The 25971-nt window shown below is 37.2% G+C and overlaps 1 long non-coding RNA gene across 1 annotated transcript in view; it reads left to right on the plus strand.

The window, feature by feature from the left end:
* Nucleotides 1-10227, plus strand: part of LOC138715598 (uncharacterized) — a 411462-nt gene extending 401235 nt beyond the window's left edge. Inside the window, exon 5 of the long non-coding RNA XR_011336508.1 lies at nt 9896-10227. This is a non-coding gene — a long non-coding RNA (uncharacterized lncRNA). The remainder of the gene's footprint in view (nt 1-9895) is intronic.
* The last annotated feature ends 15744 nt before the right edge of the window (nt 10228-25971 follow it).

Consider the following 25971-nt stretch of genomic DNA (forward strand, 5'->3'; position numbering starts at 1 on the left):
GTAAACAACTGGACCCCCAGTGACACTTTGAATAGAGGTTAGTGTCCAAGCTGGAATAGTGGACTTTGAACAAAAATTGTGTCTAAGGTATAGTCGTGGGCATTATTTGTACCTTGGAATGGTAATTGAGTTTTTGAATGTACTTCACTCCCACCCCTTCTACTAATGAAGTTCAACCGTCCTCCACACAGATCCAAGACCGCATATACAGTCATAGTAGCCTTACGGTCATAGTAAACAGTACGTTCCAAAAATGTGTTCGTGTTTTCCAGTGACGAAAGAGCTTTCAATATTGCATCATTTTCGCACAGGTACTGTCGTCCATTTGCCTACGTCGCATCCCGGTTTCTCCCCCACCTGCTTCTATTCGCCTTTCTGTAAAGGCTAGTGGCTGGGTTGTCTTAGCTCTTTTCTGAGAACATTAATTTCCGTTAGGAATTGGACGTCTACGTAATATTATACCCATACAATTGTTTAAAATAACTTAAATAAAAGGGCCTCGTTAAGTAATTAACTATCACGTGATTTCCTCCCTTTCTACGATCCTGCGATATAACCACTTGGACGGACAGTAGATAGCATGTCTGAGTAATTTTATCTTTTCGGATCCGTCAGAAATGAAGATTGAATTTACAGTACATAAGGTACTCTTTTATAGAGTAGGTACAGAATTATTTCAACATGTGTTACTGATACGAAGTACGAAACTGGTAATTGGAATTACGTACAATATTCTATAGTGCGATACTATGCACATTAGAACTGAAGCCTGTATCGAAATGACGACCACCATTTTCAAGAATGTGTTTAAATATCCATATTATGATTATTTTTCAATTTAACTTCATTCTCTATATTGTACGATAATGTGCTATAGACAGTATAATATACATTGCATAATGAATATGTCCGCACGGATAGCTCAGTTCGTGAGTAAAAACACTCATTATTAATGCTATACTGTATTTTGATTAAACAAAAACCTAATGAAAATTATCAAAGTCAAAAGCGTGATATTTCCTAGTTTACGTAAATGGATAAACTACTTTTCTTCCCTCCTATACCTAGTAAAGTAATATGTTTGTATTTTACGCCAGTATCATCGAACTCCAGTCGTGGAAGGGGGTAGCAAACGGTGTTTGCGGTTCTCAATCTTGATGCAAAGGTATAGCCAGGTTAATATTAAAAATGTTGATAAAATAAAATGATGTCCCTGTATTTCTCAGATCGAACCCGTAGTTTTCTTTCTACCAAAGGAAAAGTGGTAACAAATTTTAGTAGGTATGCGCGAGAAACACTTGAGTGTCGCATCTGAACGTAACTTTAAGAATTTGCATACAGTACTCAATCATTGTTTTGCAAGAATGTGTTCACATGAACGCTGTGTTCCGTAGAGCTCGAGAAACCGTGTGGGATAGTACGCCAACGCATGTACGTCGACTAGAAGGGACATTATTTATTTTCATTCTTTAAAAATGGCTGATGTGGCTGTCGTGCACGGGATTATAGGAGGCGGCTCGAAGTCGGTCATGCAGCGCACAGATAATAAAGTTCAGAAATTTCTGACTTATTTCAGCTTGAAGTTTTTCTAGCATGATTAAAATCTATAGGAAATTAGTTCGTACGTGACACAGCGTTCAGGAAACTTTGTTTGCCGAGCCACCTCCACGGCGCGGAAACTTGTTTGTGACAGGCTGCAAGCAAATCGGCCGTGACTGCGATGAGCCAATTGACCTGTTTCCACGCTCCCATTCGCGGCGCAATCCAGTGAGTGCTTCCAGCGCCCAGTCTCGCGTTTTCATGGGGAATCTATCGAGCGGCGTAAACTGGTTAAAGGCGCAAGAATACACTTCTATTCAAACATTTTATGAGAGTGTGAAATTAATGTGAAACAACTCCTCGAATATTGCCACAAGCATTTGAAAATACTCTTTTACTTTATCAATGTACTCCGTTTTACAACATCAACAACCATCCAAAACAGAATTATTATAATCCGTGATTCCAAAGATCTTCTTAGCCATGTTACTGCTTTTATGACATTAATACAGGGTGACCTGTAAATAATGTAATTAACTTTAGGATGTTATTCTTACATAACTTATACTTTAAACAAAAAAGTTTAATACAATTTTTCCCGTTTTTATTTCCTTTTCGAGATAAAAATTATTTATATGAAACATTTCATAGCGTGTTTTGGGAAAGCTATTGATTTAATTCCCAATATAGTCAACCAATTTAAGAGTGCAGTGTACTGTATAATAAAGAATGAACAGTGTACAGATACGGAACTAAAATTTGGAACGAGTCCTGATGAGAGTCCACCTGTATGTAGGCAACAATTTCGCACGACCGTCCAGGAGTAGCATATACCACATGATACAGGGACTCTTGCTTACTGCACACTTCCCAGTGTCTTGTAAGCGGAAAATTTGCACATTATTATTATTATTATTATTATTATTATTATTATTATTATTTAAATATGGGAATGCCTGTTATTATTCGGTTGAGAAGCTTTTATCATCCAGTCTGCTGTCAAAAAATCAGAAAGTTAGAATTTATAAAACAGTTATATTACTGATTGTTCTTTATGGTTGTGAAACTTGGAATCTCACTTTGAGAGAGGAACATAGATGAAGGATGTTTGAGAATAAGGTGCTTAAGAAAATATTTGGGGCTAAGAGGGATGAAGTTACAGGAGAATGGAGAAAGTTACACAACACAGAACTGCACGCATTGTATTCTTCACCTGACATAATTATGAACATTAAATCCAGACGTTTGAGATGGGCAGGGCATGTGGCACGTATGGGCGAATCCAGAAATGCATATAGAGTGTTATTTGGGAGACCGAAGGGAAAAAGACCTTTAGGGAGGCCGAGACGTAGATGGGAAGATGATATTAAAATGGATTTGAGGGAAGTGGGATATGATGGTAGAGAATGGATTAATCTTGTTCAGGATAGGGACCGATGGCGGGCTTATGCGAGGGCGGCAATGAACCTCCGGGTTCCTTAAAAGCGAGTAAGTAAGTATTATTATTATTATTATTATTATTATTATTATTATTATCGTTGTAGTTGTTTCAGTACCTAACAATATTATAGCAATGTGATTTTATCTCATTTGAAGATATCTGATAACAGTTGGCAACAATCAGAAAATGGTCATTATTATCTTTTTAGGAATTAATCATACGTGAACCCCACTTTGTAGGAGGGACTCACGACAGGAAGAAACTTGGCACAGTCTTCTTATTCAATGCCAGAGTGAATCTTAGCTGGATTTATTTTCGTGTGCACATCCCAGATCAAATCAAGAAGTTCCCTTCGTACTCCGGTTATACATCTTGCATATACAAAGGTTAGGTTTGGTTAGTTTAGGTTTTTATTAACCAAGTTCACGCATGCGCAGTTTGATCTTACAGCCAGTTCTTTCTGTCGTGAGCCGCACGTTACTTTTTGCATCACAGTAGAAAGTGCCCTGGAGGAATATATTTACACCAGGTTAGGGTACAATCTGCTGAATACTTCCATAAATCCATTACTGGTGTGTGAGCCAGTAGCAGTCAGTGGTGGAAATGTGCACCGAGGAACAGCGAATCCGATACAGTGGACAGAGTTACAAGAAAGGGGGCATAACCCGACAAGGAAAACAGTAGTTCAAGCCTGGGCGAGAGAAGGAAAGCTGCTCCACAAGGCAAGACGGTGGACGGAGGGGGCGGTTACCTTGTCGTGGAACTATTTTCTGCCTCGGATCACGGATACATGAGCCTCGCTGTGCACTTGTTTTTTACGACCGCCAGTAAGCGTCCTTACGCCACGCTACGCTCTCTGGATTTCATTTTACATTCCCGTCCTACCCCCTCTCACCGCAGCGGGATGGATTTGTCACAAGATGGAGAGACTCCCCCTTCCACCTGAGCTACTGTTTTCATAAACATGAAGTCGTAAATTCATTTCACCCTCTTAAGGATATTCTCTCTCACAGATCGCCTCCACAGCAAGTCAAGTTGTGTTTCGGATTATAGCAAAGCGTGTTACAGCCCTGCATGACTACATTCCACCCCCGCAGTCGTATATCAGCTGGGCTAGTAGCTGTCGTATAGAAACTTGCGTGATTCATTTTCAGATATACGGGCAATGTTGAACGCGCCCCTGTTGGCTCTAGTGTCGAAATTGGGAAGGAGGGTGTTAGTCCTAATACAGTAAATTGTACGTACAAGTAATGTCAACTGCTTAGTATCAAACGCAAGTGAAGTGGGTGGGCATTGGATACAACACACACTTACAGCGTATTCCGAATCTCACCGGTCCGGTGGCATCAATGACGTCACGTTGCAACGAAAATAAGGAACAAAACTGCTGGAAGGATCGATGCTGTCATGGCGACTGTGTAAGTGGTTGTCTGTGCTACGCTAGCAAAATTTTGCGAAATTTCCGTACTGCCATCTCGTTTAAAGAAAAGAGAGCATGAACAATTTATTTCTTGAACCGGTAGTAATAACTGGTCCGTTGACATGTTCGCTCATAAGCCATTAACATATTGTTTTTACGTTGTGCTCATTACAAACAATACAGCAGAACACACCGCCATGACACAACAGTGCACGATGTCATTCGTCTGCTAATTCCCGCCCTATACAAGAACCAATCAGATTCACTGATGGCGGCTGATGGAGACTGCCACCACCTCTGCAAGTGGAGCATCAATGACGTCATCGGTGGAATTCGGAACACCGTGATGCCATATGATTGCTCACCGGTGAGATTCGGAATACGCTTTTAGTATCCAGCAGCCAGCGAATTAGTAAACGCGCGTGGTCCTATGAACAACGTTACGTGTACACTGTATGTGTTAACAATTGTTGTGACGAAGCCGAATGTGTCATCATTTGGAATTCTCATAAGTACTTGGAACAGTTATTATTATTATTATTATTATTATTATTATTAACCTATTATAAATGTTCGTTTGATTTAAATAGACAAACATAATAAGTAGCAGTTTTATAATAGTACATTATGCAACGAGCCTATAATGGTAGTAATTAAGACGCAAGTATGACTGTTTATGAAATGAGCGCAAGCGAGTTCATAATTTTCATACGAGCGTCTTAATTACCATTATAGGCAAGTTTCATACGACTTTTTATGCTCGACCATATTTCTAACTTGAAAGTATTCAAAATTATGGTTATGTGCAAACTGACCTGAATTGTGAGATGTGCGCAGACGCGAAAGTATTGATTTTTTCCGAGGCCGAATTTCATTGACCTTGGCACAAAATAAGATGAACATTACTCTGGTATAACCTGAAAATTGATTTAGAATTGAAAAACGAGATGACAAATTGAATTTATTTGAATATTATTTACAATTAACTCTAATTATTATAGTAACAGAACATAACCTTCTGCGACAGTATTGGATTTCTAGCCTCCGTGACTTTTCGCTAGTTCTCTTTCGATTGCATATCCGAGAATAATCGATACTTGCGGTTTTATAACGGTACAAAGCTGACTTGTCATTGGCTGAACACCTGTACTTTAATGAGTAGGTGTACTTTAATGACATGTATTAAAGGACTGCTACCAAGTGTATAATTACTACATTTCGGCATGGTCGAGCATAAAAGAACTGGAGAGTCAGTCCCTTCAGAAGTGGACAAGGTTGCTGTGTGACACCTTTCTGTCCACACCTGTGGAGTAATGGTTAGCGAGTCTGGCCGCGAAACCAGGTGGCCCGGGTTCGATTCCCGGTCGGGGCAGGTTACCTGGTTGAGGTTTATCCCGGGGTTTTCCCTCAACCCAATATGAGCAAATGCTGGGTAACTTTCGGTGCTGGATCCCGGACTCATTTCACCTTCATCTCATTCAGACGCTAAATAACCTAAGATGTTGATAAAGCGTCGTAAAATAACCTAAATAAAAAGACACCTCTCTGAATCTCCCCAAGCATCAACTTGTCAGTATTTCGGCAACTACTGTCACAAACCTTCAGAAAGTAACATTTGTGTGCGTGTGTGATAAAGTGTGTATTGTGTTTGCGTTACACCGTTTATTTTGTATTATTCTCGGCGAGTTTTTCACCGTGAGGTTTGTAAGTGGCCATTCATGTGATCCTTCTGGGCTTGCAGCGTAATCGCGCGCGCCATGATTGCGCAGGCAGCGCTGAGCTTATGAGTGGCCAGTAGAGGAAGCAATAAACCAGAGCCACTGGTCGTACTCGACATTTCGATAAATAAAACAAGTGAAGGAAGCAGTTCTATTTTTGTGTGAATGCGCTCTAGCGGCCCTCTCATAACTGACTCCTTTATTAGGTTTATGGCGATAGGCCTGGTTCCTCAGATAAGCTTATACGCACCGCCTTTGTTCACCTCGGCTATAAAAGTCGCAGTTATATCCCGGCGGGGGAAGACGGGGTGCTGTGAGACTTAGGGTGCAATGAAACAGCGGCTGTAATTACTTCGGGGTGTACGTCACGTAATCGCAGCTTTTAGGTGTATTACTTTAACAGCTCTTGTACAGTACCTGCTTCACAGCGGAAGCGGAGCAAAATGAATGTCAGTACACCATCAACAGCATCAACTTGTGTCCGCAAAAGTAGCAACAATAGGACCTATAATATCAACCAGATCTATGGAGATCATTAACAACTGCAATATCAAGAAAGGAAGCTACAAGTATTATAGCAACAACACGACCTACAATATCATGGAGATCATTAACAACTACAATATCAAGAAAGGAAGCTACAATTATTATAGCAACAAGACGACCTACAATATCATGGAGATCATTAACAACTACAATATCAAGAAAGGAAGCTACAATTATTATAGCAACAACACGACCTACAATATCATGGAGATCATTAACAACTGCAATATCAAGAAAGGGAGCTACAATTATTACAGCAACAACACGACGTACAATATCATGGAGATCATTAACAACTACAATATCAAGAAAGGAAGCTACAATTATTATAGCAACAACACGACCTACAATATCATGGAGATCATTAACAACTACAATATCAAGAAAGGAAGCTACAATTATTATAGCAACAACACGACCTACAATATCATGGAGATCATTAACAACTATAATATCAAGAAAGGAAGCTACAATTATTATAGCAACAACTCGACCTACAATATCATGGAGATCATTAACAACTACAATATCAAGAAAGGAAGCTACAATTATTACAGCAACAACACGACCTACAATATCATGGAGTTCATTAACAACTACAATATCAAGAAAGGAAGCTACAATTATTATAGCAACAAGACGACCTACAATATCATGGAGATCATTAACAACTACAATATCAAGAAAGGAAGCTACAATTATTATAGCAACAAGACGACCTACAATATCATGGAGATCATTAACAACTACAATATCAAGAAAGGAAGCTACAATTATTATAGCAACAATACGACCCACAATATCAACCAAGTCCACACCTGTGGAGTAACGGTCAGCGCGTCTGGCCGCGAAACCAGGTGGCCCGGGTTCGAATCCCGGTCGGGGCAAGTTACCTGGTTGAGGTTTTTTCCGGGGTTTTCCCTCAACCCAATACGAGCAAATGCTGGGTAACTTTCGGCGCTGGACCCCGGACTCATTTCACCGGCATTATCACCTTCATTTCATTCAGACGCTAAATAACCTAGATGTTGATACAGCGTCGTAAAATAACCCAATAAAATAAAATAAAAATATCAACCAAAACTATGGAGATCAGTAACAACTGCACAATACATATTTAAATTACGAATATTTACACTACACTTAAAAGGTTCTCCAGCAATATTCTTCAGTTAAGTTTTAACGACTAGTGGACTACATATTTATTTAAATTTTAGATAAACCTATAAGGTAAAGTAGTAACTTAATATATGAGCTAATTTAATTCAATCAATTACAATTAATTTGAGATTTGAGATAGCTAGTAAAATGATGAAAATTAATTTAATATAAGCTTACTAGAACTATGTTACAGGGAGAAAAAAAATATATATATAACTCAAAAATATATTTCTATAATGAGAATATTAATGTAATTGCCATTAGAGGCTTTGTAAATCTATTTAGAGAAATTAATGATAATAATAAGAATGGATAGATGTTAGTTTCATTATATGTAATAAATATTAATCAGTAATTTAATCTGTTAAGGATTGATGTAATTTTGACCTGAATGAAGTTGTTGTCCAACAACCCCTTACATCACTCGGTAGCGAGTTCCAATTTCTAGCAACTGAAACTGTATAAGATGAAGAATATAAAGATGTCTTGTGGTAGAGTATAATTAGTAAATTGTTATGATGAGATCTTGTACTTAGCTGATGATATGCGGATAAATTTTGAAAACGAGAAGCCAAATAGATTGGGGTAGCGGTGCGCAGAATTTGAAATAAGAGAACAAGAGAATGCAGGGCTCGTCGATCGCTTAGCCTTAGCCAAGACAGAGTTTGGAAAGACGGGGAAACATGATCATACTTACGAATATTACAAATATAACGGACGCACGCATTATGCACACGTTGTAGCCTGCTGCTCAAATTTGCATTTATGTTATGTTATGTTATGTTATGTTATGTTATGTTATGTTATGTTATGTTAGGCCTATGCAGGGGCTAACGCAGGATTTTTTTCGGGGAGGGATTTGAGGAGATAGTAAAAATGGAGTAATGAGAAATAAGTTTATATACTCACAATTTGTTTCCAAGTCACAAACATTTACAAGTTGGCCTGAGTATCGTAGTCGGTATAGCCTTCTGTGCTCGAAGTTGCGGGTTCTACCCCAACCCAGCTCGATGGCATTTAAGTGTGTTTAAATGCGACAGGCCTCATATCAGTCGATTTATTGGCATGTAAAAGAAGTCCTGAGGGAAAAAATTCCGATACACCGGCGACGCTGATATAACCTCGGCAATTGCGAGCGTTGTTAAATAAACCATATTTTTTTTTTTTTTAATTTTAACATTTACAATGACTGCAATTCAAAAACAATGACAGAATGACATTTACAGAAGAAGGCGACGAGGCTTCTTAGACATTTCATCCAGTACTTCATGAGCTTTTACTTCTACATTTTTATGTATATACATCAAGGCCAGTCCATTTAATCTGTCTGCTCCCATCGTGCTCCTCAAGTAAGTCTTCAAATACCGCAAAGTTGAGAACGACCGTTCTGGTGTTGCTGTAGTTACAGGCAACGTGCAGAAAAGTTGAGCAACTTGCGAGTGCAGGGAAAAATAATTTCATTGCCCCTGTTCAAAGATGATATAAAATCAGTAGGTATTAGGTGAAGATTTTTCTCATCAAGGAAATTTCTTCTCCACATCTTCAATTCATTGAAGAAAGACTCTGGTGATGCATCAACATCATTGGGCCACTGATTTACTACAGCCTCAACAGCAGTTTATAAATCTCCATCTGATGCTCGCACTATGTTTTTAGGCAGGAAAATTTGTATGGACTTTAGGATTCCCTTGTGATTTAAAAACCTGTCCTTGAGCTGACTAATGAAATAGTCTAAGAAGAGAAGGAAAATTACAAGCCTAAAATACTCTTCATGACTCTCTGCCTTGAAATAAGAACGCTGTGTTTGTCTTTCTGCAGTTCTTGGAATTTAACTTTTTAGCAAAGAGAATTTGCGTGGAAAACTCTCTAATTCCTATGTACATTCACGAATTAAAATTAATATTATTTTTGTTTCTTGTTTCGTATGTTCCTCAAACTCTCGGAAGGGGATATATCCCCTTAACCCTCCCCCTTGCATCCGCTCCTGGGCGTATGCATATAATGTTACAGAACACAAGTGTGATTCAACTTGCTGCACTTAGTATTGATGTTCTTATCTTTTTGTTTCAGATTCCGACTATGGCAGCTGGTGAGTATGTTCATATTTTGAAAATAATTTATAACATTGTTTGCTAAAATATTGGGAGATTGTGTGATGGGGTGTGCTGTTTAAGAAGGTGCAGGGACACAGGACAGTTCCTGAATTTAATGTTAGACTCATTTTATAGGCTAAGTACGAGGTAATTGAGGACCTCGAATTTCTGAATTTTTTAAAGTAGACTGCAGCTCGTGAACATTTTTATGCCTACGTTAACCGGAACCCGGAGAAAAGTTACTGTTCGCCAGTGCAAATGTAATCGATTAGTATGCGGGCTATTCCATGTGAAATCGATTAGTAAAAAACGTCGCATTTTTTTTAATACTCTAATTTTTTTCCTATTTATACAAGGTGCTGAGGACAGTGCATTTTAAAAAATATACTATGCGCAGTACCGCACGCACTGGCCGAGAACTGAAGATAAGCGAGCGTTGGTCGTCATTTTACTCCTGTGGTTATGAAAACCTGTGATAAAGCTAGCCCACCTATGCGCTAGTAGACGAAACATCACGTGTTTGTCTTCTGGCCTTGCTTGTCTCGGCTAGCTCCCGCCTCACAGTCAGCTGGTTAGTTCACGCGCGTACTATTTATTTTCTTTATTCCATTTTTTCAATACTTTCTTATCAAAGGTGCACCAGTAAAAAATATGTGGTTATTTGTACTTTCAATGCGGAATCTAACCATATATTTTTAAAATATTTTTTCGTGGGCAAAGGCGTCTTAATGAAGAAAAATCTAAATCTCTCCATTTCCATAAAAAGTAAGAAAATCTGTTTACATGTCAATATAAACTTTAATTTCTCAGCATCAAAATAAACCATGAATTTCATCATTGGGTGAAAGGGTTTCGGAGCCACAACAGTTTAAAGTTGCAAATTTTATGAAAATACGATAAATTAAAATATTTTTAATTTAAACACTATGAAGTTCTGATGCCTCAAACTTTGCACAAAGCATTGTATCACAGTTCTCTACGTACAAAAAAAAAAGTTTCATTGTATTTAAACATTGCAAGGTCAGTTTTCTCTTTATTTCGGTCACACTTCACTTGTGAGTGAAGGAGTGCATAAGGACGCCATGCTTTTGTTTGTGATGGCTGTTGTCACACTGTCACAGTCGTCATCTTCAGAGACAGTGCCTTGCAGATCTGAAGTCATACGCAATGACTCCATAGGCCTCCTACTCATAAATTGAGTCCATACAGACTCTCCCTAGCACCTCACGTTTCACAAGACAGTTATTTTAAGAAAACAAGGAAGTGTAGATGTACTATAAAATACAGGAGCCCACATTTTGCTATGTATCTTATCAACTTTTAAAGCTATACGATTTAAAATTTTAAGACAGATTAAGGAAACTCTAGGGAACATAATCTGTAAATTGTAATATTCTAGCGAAGATACAATAATCTAATAACATTTTATTGATCGGGTTACATCAGCTGCTTGTCAATGCGGATGACGTGAATATGTTAGCAGAAAATGCAGAAACTATTAGGGAAAACACGGAATTTTACTCGAAACAAGTAATGTATGTATGTATGTATGTATGTATGTATATATTTCTTTACACTGCAAGTGGACAAGCACCCGGTGGCAGTGGTATACACAATATAAACAATACGCAATAAAATTACAATACACAATACAATTATATACACAATACAATAAGAATACAATTTAACACAATAATTACAATTAATAATAAAACATAAAATAACCTAATTTTACAATACAACCTACATATGTATAGGCCCTACATAAGTTTCAATAGTCTTTCACTTTACTCTCATCTCACTCATTGTAGTGGAACTATGACGCATTTCACTGACACTTTAGGACGCATTTCACTGACACTATAGAACACATTTCATTGGCGCTATAAATTATCACTGATCGGAACTATTCACTGTACTGTAAAACCATAACTTCCCTGACTCACCTCCCTTCACTGATACAACAGTTCAAATAAGACAAATAATTACACCCTTATGCATACTTATAAACAGAACTACATTTAAGCTAAACATTTCTAGTCTAAGGCCCTCTTACACGCTATTTTTATTTTTATTTTTATTTTTTTTATTTTTTTTAATGAAATAGGTTTGGAAGTAAATTCCGAAAAGTACAAAGTATATGAGTATGTCTCGTGACCAAAACAAAATACGAAGTGGAAATACAAAAATTGAAAATTTATCCTTCGAGAAGGTGGACAAATTCAAGTACCTTGTAGGAACAGAAACAAATATAAATGACACTGGATTAACAAAAGACTATGATTGATTGATTGATTGATTGATGTACTAAAATAAATTATTATTATTATTATTATTATTATTATTATTATTATTATTATTATTAGTGCATCAATAACTACTGTATAATAATAATAATAATTATTATTATTATAATAATAATTATTATTATTATTATTATTATTATAATTTATTTAAAATGGCATTCAAGGAAGGAAAAACAAGAGTTGAAACTGCAAAAAAAAAAAAATCTATAATATAATCCAATAATTATCAACAAGTATAAAAAAGTAATATGTCAACATTTTACATACGTAATCAGTGAGATGCGAGGTGTACTGAACCTGGTGTCACGATGGGGGAAATGTGTCGAGAGACTTGGTTCCTGTGTTGAAAACCTGTAGCTTTTTCCTGCATTATTTCGTTTTGCTTACCTCTTAGATACGTTGCCACAAAAAGTTGTTGTGCATTACTTTTCGATCCTCCCTCGTACTTGCTATCTAAGTAAGTGAACACTGACTTACTACTAAATCGACGGAGCAGTCGGGAATCGAATTCCTATCTGTTAGGTCCGCCGGTGCCGAGTCTGAGGATACAGTTTGGACAGCCCTGGTTATTGAGCGGGCAGCCTGGACCACCCGCAGAGCTCCGTGTTGTGCAGACATTGTCTGATCGAGATATATCGATTACAATCGTACAATTAATAGTGCAGACCTAGTGAACCCATTTGCGTCTCAAGAAACCGAAGACGCGATGCTCTCTTGTCTCGCATAGCAACGATTAATTACGACGGATCTGACCTTGGGGCATCAGCAGGCTGTGGAACTGGGTTTGAACCTCGCTGCCTTTGTCTGCAGGATGTTCTGTGGCTTTCTCCGTTATTTTCGTTCCACAGTGTCTTCGTTGTCTTTTCTTCGCCCCCTCAGTGTCTTGTGTAACGAAACAGTGGTGAGAGTCTCCATTTACGTCGTATTCACAAGCAAGGGCAGTACAGTTTACACTATTCGTGAACCGTCAATATGACACCTCATTACACATTCCTCCAATGTTCCGCCTATTTTTCTGTTGAGAGCAATGTTTTCTTCTCCCTCTTGAGGGATTCTCTTGCCAAAGGGTGGTTTGTGACGTTCCCACCACCGAAATTCATCTCAGATTCTCGGTATAATGAATGTTGTGCTTCTAATAATGAAGTTCATGGCTTTATAGTGACTTTGTTTTTAAACTTGGCTACATACAATCCAATCGAACTATACATGATCCCACACCCAACTACCTTGCCTCTCGGTTTACTCTCCTAGCTTCACATAATAATCGTAATACACGTTCACAGCACAATCTGTTGCTATCAATTCCACGTCATCAGACATCTCTGTACTCAAATTCTTTCTCAATAGCCATGGCCCGCTCATGGAATTCGCTGCCGCTGGAAATCAGGGGTAGTCTTAGTCCTCAGTTGTTTAAAATTAGTTTTTTAGAAATATTTTAAATGCACAGAATTAGTTTTTAGGTATAATTTTTGTTTTATTATTATTATTATTATTATTATTATTATTATTATTTTACACAGTCATTACTTTATTTTTCCATTAACACTAATATCTAGGTAATTGTCATTGTCTCAATGTAACCCGTGCTGTGCTGATCATACTAATTCTACTATTTCTTTAGTTGTGAGATTATATTCATATATTTTTTCTAAGTTAATACTGTATAGTAGAATGTATTTTCCTGTTTGTGATTATGTATTCAGTCTCTTTTTTTTTATTATATATATATATATATATATATATATATATATATATATATATATATATAGGCCTATATATTTTTTATTATTGTTATTTTAAAGTTAATAGTGATTGTGTATATGTATTCAATCTGTCTTTTTTTACTTAATTATGTTTATTATTATTTTTAAGTTAATATTTGTATACCGGTATGTATTTTTCTGTATGCGATTTAATCCTGGTTGAGTGGAAGAGAAGGCCTGATGGCCTTAACTCTGCCAGGGAAAATAAAAACTAAAACTATTATTATTATTATTATTATTATTATTATTATCATCATCCAGTCATTATTGGGTGGAATTGCATTTTATTTGGTTTTTCCAGTCAAGTGAAAAGTGAATTTTTTCACGTAAAATGTTTTTAAATACTAAAGAACTTGCAGGAACATTTCTTCCGTGAAATAAAGATAGTATGCCCTCTGTGTTGGTTGGAAGCCTGATGTTCGTGTTTTACTATGCAAAGAATATTCTAAGGGTACAGAGAACTTGGCACTTTCTCTAGAAGGCCTGGAATGTAACCTAAATTAAATAAGAAATCTCTGTCAGGATCAATGTAGTACTATCAGTACAAAGCTAATGCTGTACTACTACTACTACTACTACTACTACTACTACTACTACTACTACTACTACTACTACTACTACTACTACTACTACTACTACTAATCACAATTGACCTCGTTCACAAAGAAAATCCAAACATAAACATAGTAATCTGACAAATTATAACATAAAACACGTTTTGGCTGTCATAGCGAGAAATGTACAATAGGCCTACGTAAGAAAAACCGAATCCCATTCGCTCTCCCTTGTTATTGTCGATTGCTGAAATCGATTTTCCAGAGGAGTCAATTATTTGTCGTTACCGAGGCAACAAGTTTTGTTTACATTCTGTCATGGAGTTTGGAGCCATTCCTCATAATGAAAGAAAGTTTTCCAGTGCTCTAGAAAGCAGAGAACATGCTGCAGAATACCATGCTAGGTGCCCTGTGCTTCCATTCTCGATGTCCCATTACCCGTCACTTCTATCTTGTGATTGGCTTAATTATCTTTGACGTATAGGTCTACTAAAAGCTTCTAACTTCATATCATTACAGTTGTATCTTGTTGAACGTATTGTTAAGGGGCACATTCAATATAATGGCCCTTAGCTTCCATGTCGATTATTTATTTATTTATTTATTTTTAAGTTTGCATTGTAATTGAGACCTTATTCGCTACACTAAACCATTCATTGCCGTCCAGCACTAATAGCCTAGATAATATATTTAACAGATAGGTCATCGCTATGTTAAAATCGGCAGCACTTTGAAGAGAACAACCGCCAGGATCGCCACCCGTCCGCCATAAACGAACACGAGATGGCAGTACAGTCGCTAATGCAATTCAAATGGAAATTATGACGTGACTCCTTATGTAACAACTAGATGGCAGCGTAGTAAACCTGACAAAAGTTGTTAACGTCAAAGCCTATAAGGCCGACCTATCTGGGGTATTTATTTATTTATTTATTTATTTATTTATTTATTTATTTATTTATTTATTTATTTATTATTTTGCTAACAATTGTAACATAAAATATAATATATACAGAAAAACTTTAGCTCGCCCCTGAAATAGTAGAACTCGTGCTCAGGGGCGGATTCCTGAATTGAAATTAATAATTATACAATACAATTTGTCTTATGTCTACTATGCAATTATAGTATATAAATTTAAATTTACAATTTTTCAATTTTTATCAAATCCATACATAACTGTTTTAATTTAATACTACAACTATTAGAATTGACAAGATTAGGATATTTAAATATAAATTTGTTATATATTCTTGGGCCTAAATTACTACTATGATCAAATACTGTAACAGTGTTGCATTTTGGTTCAAACAATCTTAAAGAATTCATACTTTTTGTTTCATAACTATGAGAATACAATTCAAAATTATTTCGATGATGATATGAAACTGTATATGATCTAGGCTACTAGTTATGCCAACAACGAAACTAACACTACTTTTGTGAACTGTACTAGTGTTGTATTCACCACACGTACAATCTTAAGGAAGTTTATGTAAAGCGGTGTCTGGACCCCAAATGTTAAGTGAGATGTTTTATTTTATCAGGCTTTCATTCTAAGTATTTGCTTTTATTATTCATGTGATGTATGGGCACTTGTTTACAACCTGTTCTTAAGTATCAAGACGTCCGTCTATGAGTATAAAATGAATTAAAAAAAACAGATACCAGCACAACCACCATGTGAATACGTCATCTTTCGAGTTAATATTACGTCATAATCCTACACGTTGTGTAGTAAAATCAGAAGCTGTTGTTTGGTTCCTGTAGTCTGGCACATGTATGTGATAATCAGGCAGGGCATTTGTGTTCCCAAGCGTACAGCGGATCGAGTAGTTTCTTCTGGTAGATCTATTACGTCATGTGGATGCATAAACAGGGTAGAATTGTAAGCAGGTACGAATAGACCATGAATCATAGTACAATATAGACGCTCCGTCGTCAATGTTGTTTATGTAAAGCACCAGGTTACGACTATATTGTGATCTGATTCTAATACTCAGTAACTTGAATTTTCATTCACGTGGTTTGTGTTATTATTATTGAATTTCCAAGTTTATAGAACCCTATTTTACCCGAAGGTATATTAGGGCTGTAATTAAATCATACATATTAAATCCCGGTAAAAATAGTTACATAAAATATATACATAATTATGACATAAAATACACATATTACAGTAAATGTGTATGACAATGAAAATCATATTTATATTATACAAATACAAAGATATAAGATAAAATAAATGTAGGCTAATATATAGAAATAGATACACAATATATATATATATATATATATATATATATATATATATATAATGCAGACATATTACATACAGTACTTTCCCAGGACATATCACACACAGACTTGTTACTTACAAAATAATAATAATAATAATAATAATAATAATAATAATAATAATAATAACAACAATAAAGAAATATACATATTACTTTTAAGGACGTATATGACATAAAATGACATGAAATAGACATGACATACAAGTGCATGTTCAACATATAAGACAAAGACATATTATATACAATACACAGAAAAGACAAATAAAAAGGAAAATTACATAAAAACATATATGATATGAAACAGTGATATTATAGCTATTATTATTGTGATTATTACTATTATGGTTTGTGTTAATATTATTTCAATTTATCAATCTATACGACGAAAGAGCAATGGAACGGAGAAAAATTATCTCCGGCGCCGGGATTTGGACCCGGGTTTTCAGCTCTACGTGCTGATGCTTTATCCACTAAGCCACACCGGATACAACTCCGACGCCGGTCAGAATCGTCTCAGATTAAGCTCCCACTCTTGGGTTCCCTCTAGTGGCCGCCCTCTGCACTACGTCATAGATGTCTATGAACGCAGGACCGAAGTCCACACATGTGCTGAGGTGCACTCGATATGAGTGACTAGTTGGCCGGGATCCGACGGAATAAGCGCCGTCTTAAATGACGAAGTGATTTTACGCATATCATATATATTATTTTAATGTACCGAAGTACATATGATATTTCCATGCAGGTATTCTGCGTCATCATACGATGAAAGAACCCGGGTTCAAATCCCGGCGCCGGAGAGAATTTTTCTCCGTTCCATTACTCTTTCATCGTATGATGACGCAGAATACCTGCATGGAAATATCATATGTACTTCGGTACATTAAAATAAAAAAAAAAGGATAATAATAATATATATTTATCAATCTATGTTATATTCTATTTCATTTTGATCTGTATTTTATAGGGCCTATTTATTGTGTAAATGTAAATATTGTTAATTTGTGTATTGATTTTTGTTATTTATTGTGTTCCTGTAACGCCTTGTGACGTTGGAAGAACATTTTCTTAGCTTAAACAAATTTGTACGGACAATTATGGTAAAAGATATGAATTTCATAACCTCAGAATATATATTTTCGTTTACCGCAACGGAGCTGATGTTAAATGAATTAATTGTATATATTGTATATATTGAGTATATACAGTTAATGTGTATCATGTTTACTATTATGTCCTATAATATATATTTTATATGTACTAGTTCAGTATTATCATCGATCTAGTTATATTCCCTGTCATGTATAGCACTAATATTTTGTAGAGGCTAGTTTCGCAGCGTTAGAGCGTTTATGTGGTTAAAAAGTAGCTGGACAGGACATACTAACCGATCACTTTCCTGACTTGTTTGGGAACGAAAATGCGCTGTCTGGTAATAATGCAAAATCAACATCAAATGATGGTACATAACGGGTGGCGTGTGGGCATAATTCGCACACTTGTGACGCTATTGATCCCCAAGTAATTCGAGACACACGGACATTTTCGCCTCACTGCAGTGCAACACATCGCCCCTGAATCGACATGCTTCCCGCAGTGCGCAGAGCAAGGGACAAACGCGTTCTATTCATTATATTCGGTCGCACTTGTACCTCGCGGCAATTTATCATAGCTAAGCTCCTTGCCTCTTGTCAGCGCTCGCGAGTCTATAGGTGCGTCCTCGGCTATTGTGTGCCGCCGTATTCATGGCGCAAAGAACGTCTGTGTTGCTTGTGATGTGACCCCCCTGTTCTACAAGTGTTGCACTCCATGTTCGTGCCCCACAATGGGATATCAAGTTTCAGAGTTGCAGCCTTTACAATTAAGTCTCAATTTCATACAGCATGGGTCCGTGACGGCCTTACATTGCTTTCTTCCAGAATGCAGATGTCCAGGCCTCACAGGTCCCAAAATTACACAAAACACAGCTTGAGTTACTGCACACATAGAGTGTTCATGAAGTCGGGAACCTATGGGAGAATTGTCTCCTGAATCGGCCGTTCTGAGAGCCATCAGGCCTTCCCTTCCACAACACCAGGAATACAAATACAATAATAGAAATAAACAGAAAAAATACACTATATACAAAGTAAAACTATACAAGAAATAGAGAGAGAGAAAAAAACACTATAAACAAAGTAAAGCCACACAAAAATATACACAGCTTGCAGTCACACAAACTTTAAATGAGTATTAAGTATCATAATTAATTGTATCCTAACTAATTAACTAACATAAACAAGAAACTTGCAATTTTAATCTAGATTAAAAAAGAAAACACAAATCAATACTTCTAGCACTACCTAAAAATTTTCCAATTTAATTTTGAATTGTGATAAAGTCCGGCAGTCCCTGACGTCATTAGGCAACGAATTCCAGAGGCGAGGTATTTCTAAAGTATAGGAAGATGAGCATAAAGACGTTCTATGATGAGGGATAGAAAGAAGTGCTTGATGTCGGTTTCGAAGAGTTGTAAGAAATTGAAAGCGCGATAACAGATAATTCGGAGTAGAAGTATGCATGATTCTAAACAGAAGAGACAGTGAATGTATTGTTCTTCGTTCCTTCAGACGCACCCATGAAAGTAACTGGAGGGAAGGCGTTATATAGTCAAATTTACGAGTATTGCAGATGAATCGTATGCACACATTATGAACACGTTGTAGTCTCTCAGTTAAGAGTGAACTTACATTAGTTAGCAAGGAATCGCAATAATCAAAATGGGGCATTACAAGCGTCTGAATAAGATTCTTTTTTAGATTAAGTGGTAGAAATTCTTTCATATGGAACAACTTACTGGCTTTTAAGGAACCCGAAGGTTCATAGCCGCCCTCACATAAGCCCGCCATAGGTCCCTATTCTGAGCAAGATTAATCCATTCTCTACCATCATATCCCACCTCCCTCAGATACATTTTAATATTATCTTCCCACCTACGTCTCGGCCTCGCCAAAGGCATTTTTCCCTCCGGCCTCCCAACTAACACTGTATATGCATTTCTGGATTCTCCCATACGTGCTACATGCCCTGCCCATCTCAAACATCTGGATTTAATGTTCCTAATTATGTCAGGTGAAGAATGCAATGCGTGAAGTTCTGTGTTGTGTAACTTTTCTCCATTCTCCTGTAACTTCATCCCTTGTAGCCTCAAATATTTTCCTAAGCACCTTATTCTCAAACACCCTTAACCTATGTTCCTCTCTCAAAGTGAGAGTCCGAGTTTCACAACCATAAAGAACAACCTGTAATATAACTGTTTTATAAATTCTAACTTTCATTTTTTTTTAACAGCAGACTGGATGATAAAAGCTTCTCAACTGAATAATAACAGGCATTTCTCATATTGATTCTGCGTTTAATTTCCTCCCGAGTATCATTTATATTTGTTACTGTTGCTCCCAGGTATTTGAATTTTTCCACCTCTTCAAAAGATAAATTTCAAATTTTTATATTTCCATTTCGTACAATATTCTTGTCACGAGACATAATTATATACTTTGTCTTTTCGGGATTTACTTCCAAACCTATCTCTTTACTTGCTTCCAGTAAAATTCCCGTGTTTTCCCTAATCGTTTGTGGATTTTCTCCTAACATATTCACGTCATCCGCATAGACAAGCAGCTGATGTAACCCGTTCAATTCCAAACCCTCTTTATCAGAGCACGGTGCATAAAATTTTGAGAAGTGAAACATTCCACCCGTACTAGTTATAGGGGACGATCTTGCCCACCGGGTTGAAATGTGCCAATGGGTTCTTCTCCAAATTCAAAGAAGTCTATTTTCCTGGTAGGAGTGATGTTTCCAGCGAGGTAAATTTTTATGTTTTTGGGGAGCTGTACAAGGAGATTTTGAGCTACAAACCTCTACTAGCCCAATAACATCAAGGCTTAAGGCTTTCAAAAGTTACGAGATGTGAAAATTATTAATCCATTCTTCTTCAAAAACAAAGTCCATAGACAAAATCGCCTCCTTATTTTGGGTGATGTAATTGACCGTCCTCAATGATTTATACACATCATTATGCAGGATTCGTATACCACTGGTAGGATGATATTTCCCGGACGTTGAATTGGTAGAATAGGCCCTGTAGGATGGGCTCCAGAGTCACCTGACCTCAACCCCATTGACTTTACCATGCAGGAATTTTGAAATCGGATGTATATGTTATAAAAGTTCAGGATCGGGATCATCTTCGGGAGAGGGTAACTACTTCAACGACTGCTTTGGATCTTCACATGTTGAATAAAATTAAAAAATACGTGGCCAAACGTTTTAGGAATTGTGTTGAAAATGATGGCGGTCATATGATGCACGTTTATTATTAAGGAAATGTGTTGTTCATCAATTATTGCATTAGTTGTAGACTTTATGGACACCCTGTACATGTACTCTGGATTGCTTACATTGCGTTCTTATCATAATTAAGGTATTGCATTTCTGTAACATAATTTTGAGCCCCAGTGTACACTATCTAAACACAAGCAGAATAATAATATAGACCTCACATTTAAATACTTGAAAATGTTTTTTTTTTTTTTGTCGTATTATTACACAAGGAGAAACTAAACAGCTGATTTGTTTAAATAACAACACCTTCGGTCGGTAGAAGTACTTTTTCTTCAGCTACTACAGTAGGTACAATTTCCTCTTCCCATTTTATATATTTGACTTCATGAATTCTTTGTATTCACTTATGAATTATACGTAAAATTCTGTCTACCTGGAATAACTTAAATGCATGCGTTTTTATAAGAACTCCGACTTTACTATGTAGGCCTATGTATTTATTCACACTGCAAATGGGTATATACCCGGTGGCAGTGGTAACTAATTACACTCAATAATGACAATAATAAACACAACTAATAAAAAACAATAATAATAATAATAATAATAAGAAGAAGAAGAAGAAGAAGAAGAAGAAGAAGAAGAACAAGAACAAGAAGAAGCATCCTAAATTAAATTAAGCATGGTCACTTAAAATAACATTTAAAGTAAATCTAATTTGTATCTTAACCCTGAGTTCGAACTAAGACCCATGAGTGTGACAGGTTCATACCTGCACAAGTACCTTTCGGCACTACACTTATTTCGCAGTCAACTCACTCAATGCACTGATTCTATCCTGATTTCATTAACACTTCTAACAATTTCATTGTTCAAATACTTTGCACAGCCACTTCACTGACACCAACAGACTTCACTTAGGCCTACACAATAGGCTTCATTGACACAACACACTTCCTCACTGATAGAACATGTCAAATAACAAGATATCAATTACACCCTTTAAATAGTGTGTATAATATACTACCGTCTATTAGTAAAGTCCTTAAGCCTATTTTTAAATACATTTTTGGTTATTGGTAAAGCCTTTAGCAAGTCTACAGGTAAAGCATTCCAATTCCCTTTTGATTAAAGTACCAAAATCTAGGAAAAATCATATACATTTTCTAGTTGGAGTCGAAATCACGACTTTCTCTGTATAGTATAATAACGTATGAAAATAAAAATGAAAGGTGTGTAATGGTAATTTTAAGTAAAGTCGAAATCTAGCGAATAAAATTCATAAAAATTAACTTGTACGTGTAAAACTGTGGTTGACAGTATTCGATGAACATTATATCCATGATGTGATGTTCAGAACACTGGTGGACGATTTTTTTTGTCCTATGTTGTAATGAACATCCTGTATATTAAATCGTGAATGCGGTATGCTGTTACTATTGTACTAATTTCTATTGAAGTCTAAAACATGTACACTACACGTTATAAATTGTGTCCGAATTCCCTCGGCAAGTCTGCTCTTGTCGTGCGATGTAATAAACGCCCTGTATATTAAATTACAGAGGCGGTGATGGTTCGTGCCGTTGGACACGTCATCATATGAGGCTCATCTTCGTCCACGTGCAGACATTAAAACGGACGTTTATCGCCGACGTCACGACTCGAGCATCAGACACGCTCTAATGCATGGCTGCCAACCGCACGGTTCCAAAAACCCTAGTCAGTTATGACTTGCTGAAAGTTTGAGCGAGGAACAGAGATTCCTGCTATCCGTGTGCACGGATTTCTTTCCCAGATTCGACCGTTATTTTGTGGATGACTTCCGGCCTAGGGACCAGCTGTTCGAGTCCTGTGCGATTGTCTGAAATTTGTCATAACTTAGTCACCTACTACCGTGATCCAGGTCCTCTTAGCGCTCGTGCCACCACATCAACTCTAATATCATACTACGTAGTTGAAAATAATCGTTAAATGAGTACTGAAAATATATCAGAACGTAACAGTTATCGTGCCGTTTCTGTTTTACGAATACAAATAAAGATGGGCGTCAGTGAGACCATTGTTGAAGCACTGAAGTAATTTTCTCCGCTTCATCACAAGCAATGTAGCCTAATTTAATATTTCAACATTCTTCTTTCTGGGACAAAGCTGCGTCCATTATCAAGAAGCGATTTTGTTAAATGAAAATGCATTATTTTATCACCAGCACGACTTGGACTTCTCTGAAAACACCTCCTACAGAAACTTGAATCATTATCCTTAAAATGAAACGGTCAGATGTCTTTCAAGAACTACACACTGCACTGGGAGTTAGTGTCACTTTAGTTGCTCTGTTTCTAGATCATAGTGTCTTAAAAGCTTACTATAGTCCCGTCGCTTTTATTTTCGGCAGCCAATCACGTTGCAGGTCGGCTACATTTAAACGTGTGCGTCTTGTCATTCGCTGATGATGACGTTATGCACTTCCTAAGGCTCGATAAATACTTAATATAATCGCCCGCCATTTTGGCTCTTTCGTTGGCGTTCGCAGAAAGCACACGAGGACGTTATTTGCCGCTCAATTATTTGCTGAATTACAGAGCGTTTGATTTATTATCATAGGAGCTACGACATGATAATGTTTAACGGTGTGGCAAATAGATTCCTCGTCTGGTAGCTCGGCAACGAAAGAACAAAAATGGCGAACGATACTACCTACCTAGACTTTATAGAGCCTTCACTTCCTAAGACATAAGCAAAGAGGAGGAGTCACGCCGGGAATAACAGCGTCGCGACTATAGCAGTATTTAGGAGAGGAGCATGGACTTGAAGGATTTTTAAGCGGTGCAATGTCCCAGGCATGGCTGTACCACTTTCCAATGCCCATGTAGAGGTTTTTCTCGCACATGACTTCAGAGTGGACTAATGTTACGAACACGTGTTGTGTTGATTTAATCAAAGCAGAACTTCCTATCAATATGAGCATTAAAATATGACTTGTTCAGAATTTGTATGTAATGAGAAATAGGTAACTTATTGGAATATGAAAGAGGCCCTCTTAAATTACTGTATTAGAAATGCGTCCCATACAGTTCTCTGTAATATCCGCTGTCTTCACAATTATTTTGGGATGTATTATACGAGTTTTATTTCAATTCTTCAGTTACGTTACAAAGACTAGGTTCATTGGGTTAGGTATGTTTTAATATTGTACCAAGTTCTGCAGTACTAAGACAAGATTAGTAATTTTATGTAGAATAGTTCTTCTCGGGTTCTCAGCCAGGTGAGTTGGAGATTTGCTTCCAAGCTTTCGATGGCTAGTTCTGCCATCTTCTTCAGGGAATGAAGTGATGTGGGACGAAAATCGAAAAAGAGAGGAGAATTGGGAGGACAGATTTAAAAGGTACGCAAAACGCGTCCTTGCAAGGGGTTCGGGGCTGTAAGAAACTAAATATGTGAGCTCCAAGCCTGTTGGCCACTAGTCTCACTCCGGGTTACGCTGCTCCACTGAAGGAGTTCTAGAAAATTTTGAAGGGGAAAAATCGAAAATGGACGTAACCTCTTAGGTACCACATACGCGAGAGGGGCGGAAATGTGATCAAAGTGATCACGGGACGGGACGAGGAGATGGCTGGTGTAAATCTGCACATTGAAATGAACTGTGTCATATCGCAGTGCAGGAGGAGTCGAGAAGACTCTGTCGTCTGTTGTTCGATGACAATGATGTGGGACCATGTCTAGCCGGTATATATGCAATAGTAGGGCTTCCCGCTGCGGGCCAATCAGGAGCTAGTTGCTGGTCCCGACTGTCTGCCGTGTGCTGGTGGTCTAAGCGTGTTGATGGCAGGTTTCCATGCTGTTCTCAGCTGTAGACCCCGTCTCTGTTGTAATTATTGCCATCTAGCTGGATTTCGATGGCTTCCTTGATAACCAAGTCCCAGTAACTTGATGTCTTGTCCAAGATGGTGGTGGCGCAGAAATCTGTCTTGTGACCCGTTTCTATATTACCCCGATAAGTCATACAGTAATTTTATGTTTTGTGTAAAACAATTATTCGGTTGAGAAACTTTTATCATCCAGTCTGCTGTCGAAAAATCTGAACGTTAGAATTTATAAAACAGTTATATTACCGGTTGTTCTTTATGGTTGTGAAACTTGGACTCTCACTTTGAGAGAGGAACAGAGATTAAGGGTGTTTGAGAATAAGGTGCTTAGGAAAATATTTGGGGCCAAGAGGGATGAAGTTACAGGATAATGGAGAAAGTTACACAACACAGAACTGCACGCATTGTATTCTTCACCTGACATAATTAGGAACATTAAATCCAGACGTTTGAGATGGGCAGGACATGTAGCACGTATGGGCGAATCCAGAAATGCATATAGAGTGTTAGTTGGGAGGCCGGAGGGAAAAAGACCTTTAGGGAGGCCGAGACGTAGATGGGAGGATAATATTAAAATGTATCTGAGGGAGGTGGGATATGATGGTAGAGACTGGATTAATCTTGCTCAGGATAGGGACCAATGGCGGGCTTATGTGAGGGCGGCAATGAACCTCCGGGTTCCTTAAAAGCCAGTAAGTAGTAGTAGTAAAACAATTGGCAGCTATTGAAGGTTTAAGAAATTTGCAATTTATGTGCAAATAATGTCCAAATTTTGTCTCTACTCATGAAAAAATGGAAGGTGGTAACTCTGGATAGAGTTCCATGTAGCTAAATACAATAGATGGACTTCTTCGTTACCTGTGGGTCGATGTGTCCAGCATCACAACCAGCTGAATGTCATTTCACAATGGAGAAATGAACAAATGGTATATGAAACGGTA

The sequence above is a fragment of the Periplaneta americana genome, chromosome 15 (assembly GCF_040183065.1).
Source record: "Periplaneta americana isolate PAMFEO1 chromosome 15, P.americana_PAMFEO1_priV1, whole genome shotgun sequence".
NCBI lineage: Eukaryota > Metazoa > Arthropoda > Insecta > Blattodea > Blattidae > Periplaneta > Periplaneta americana.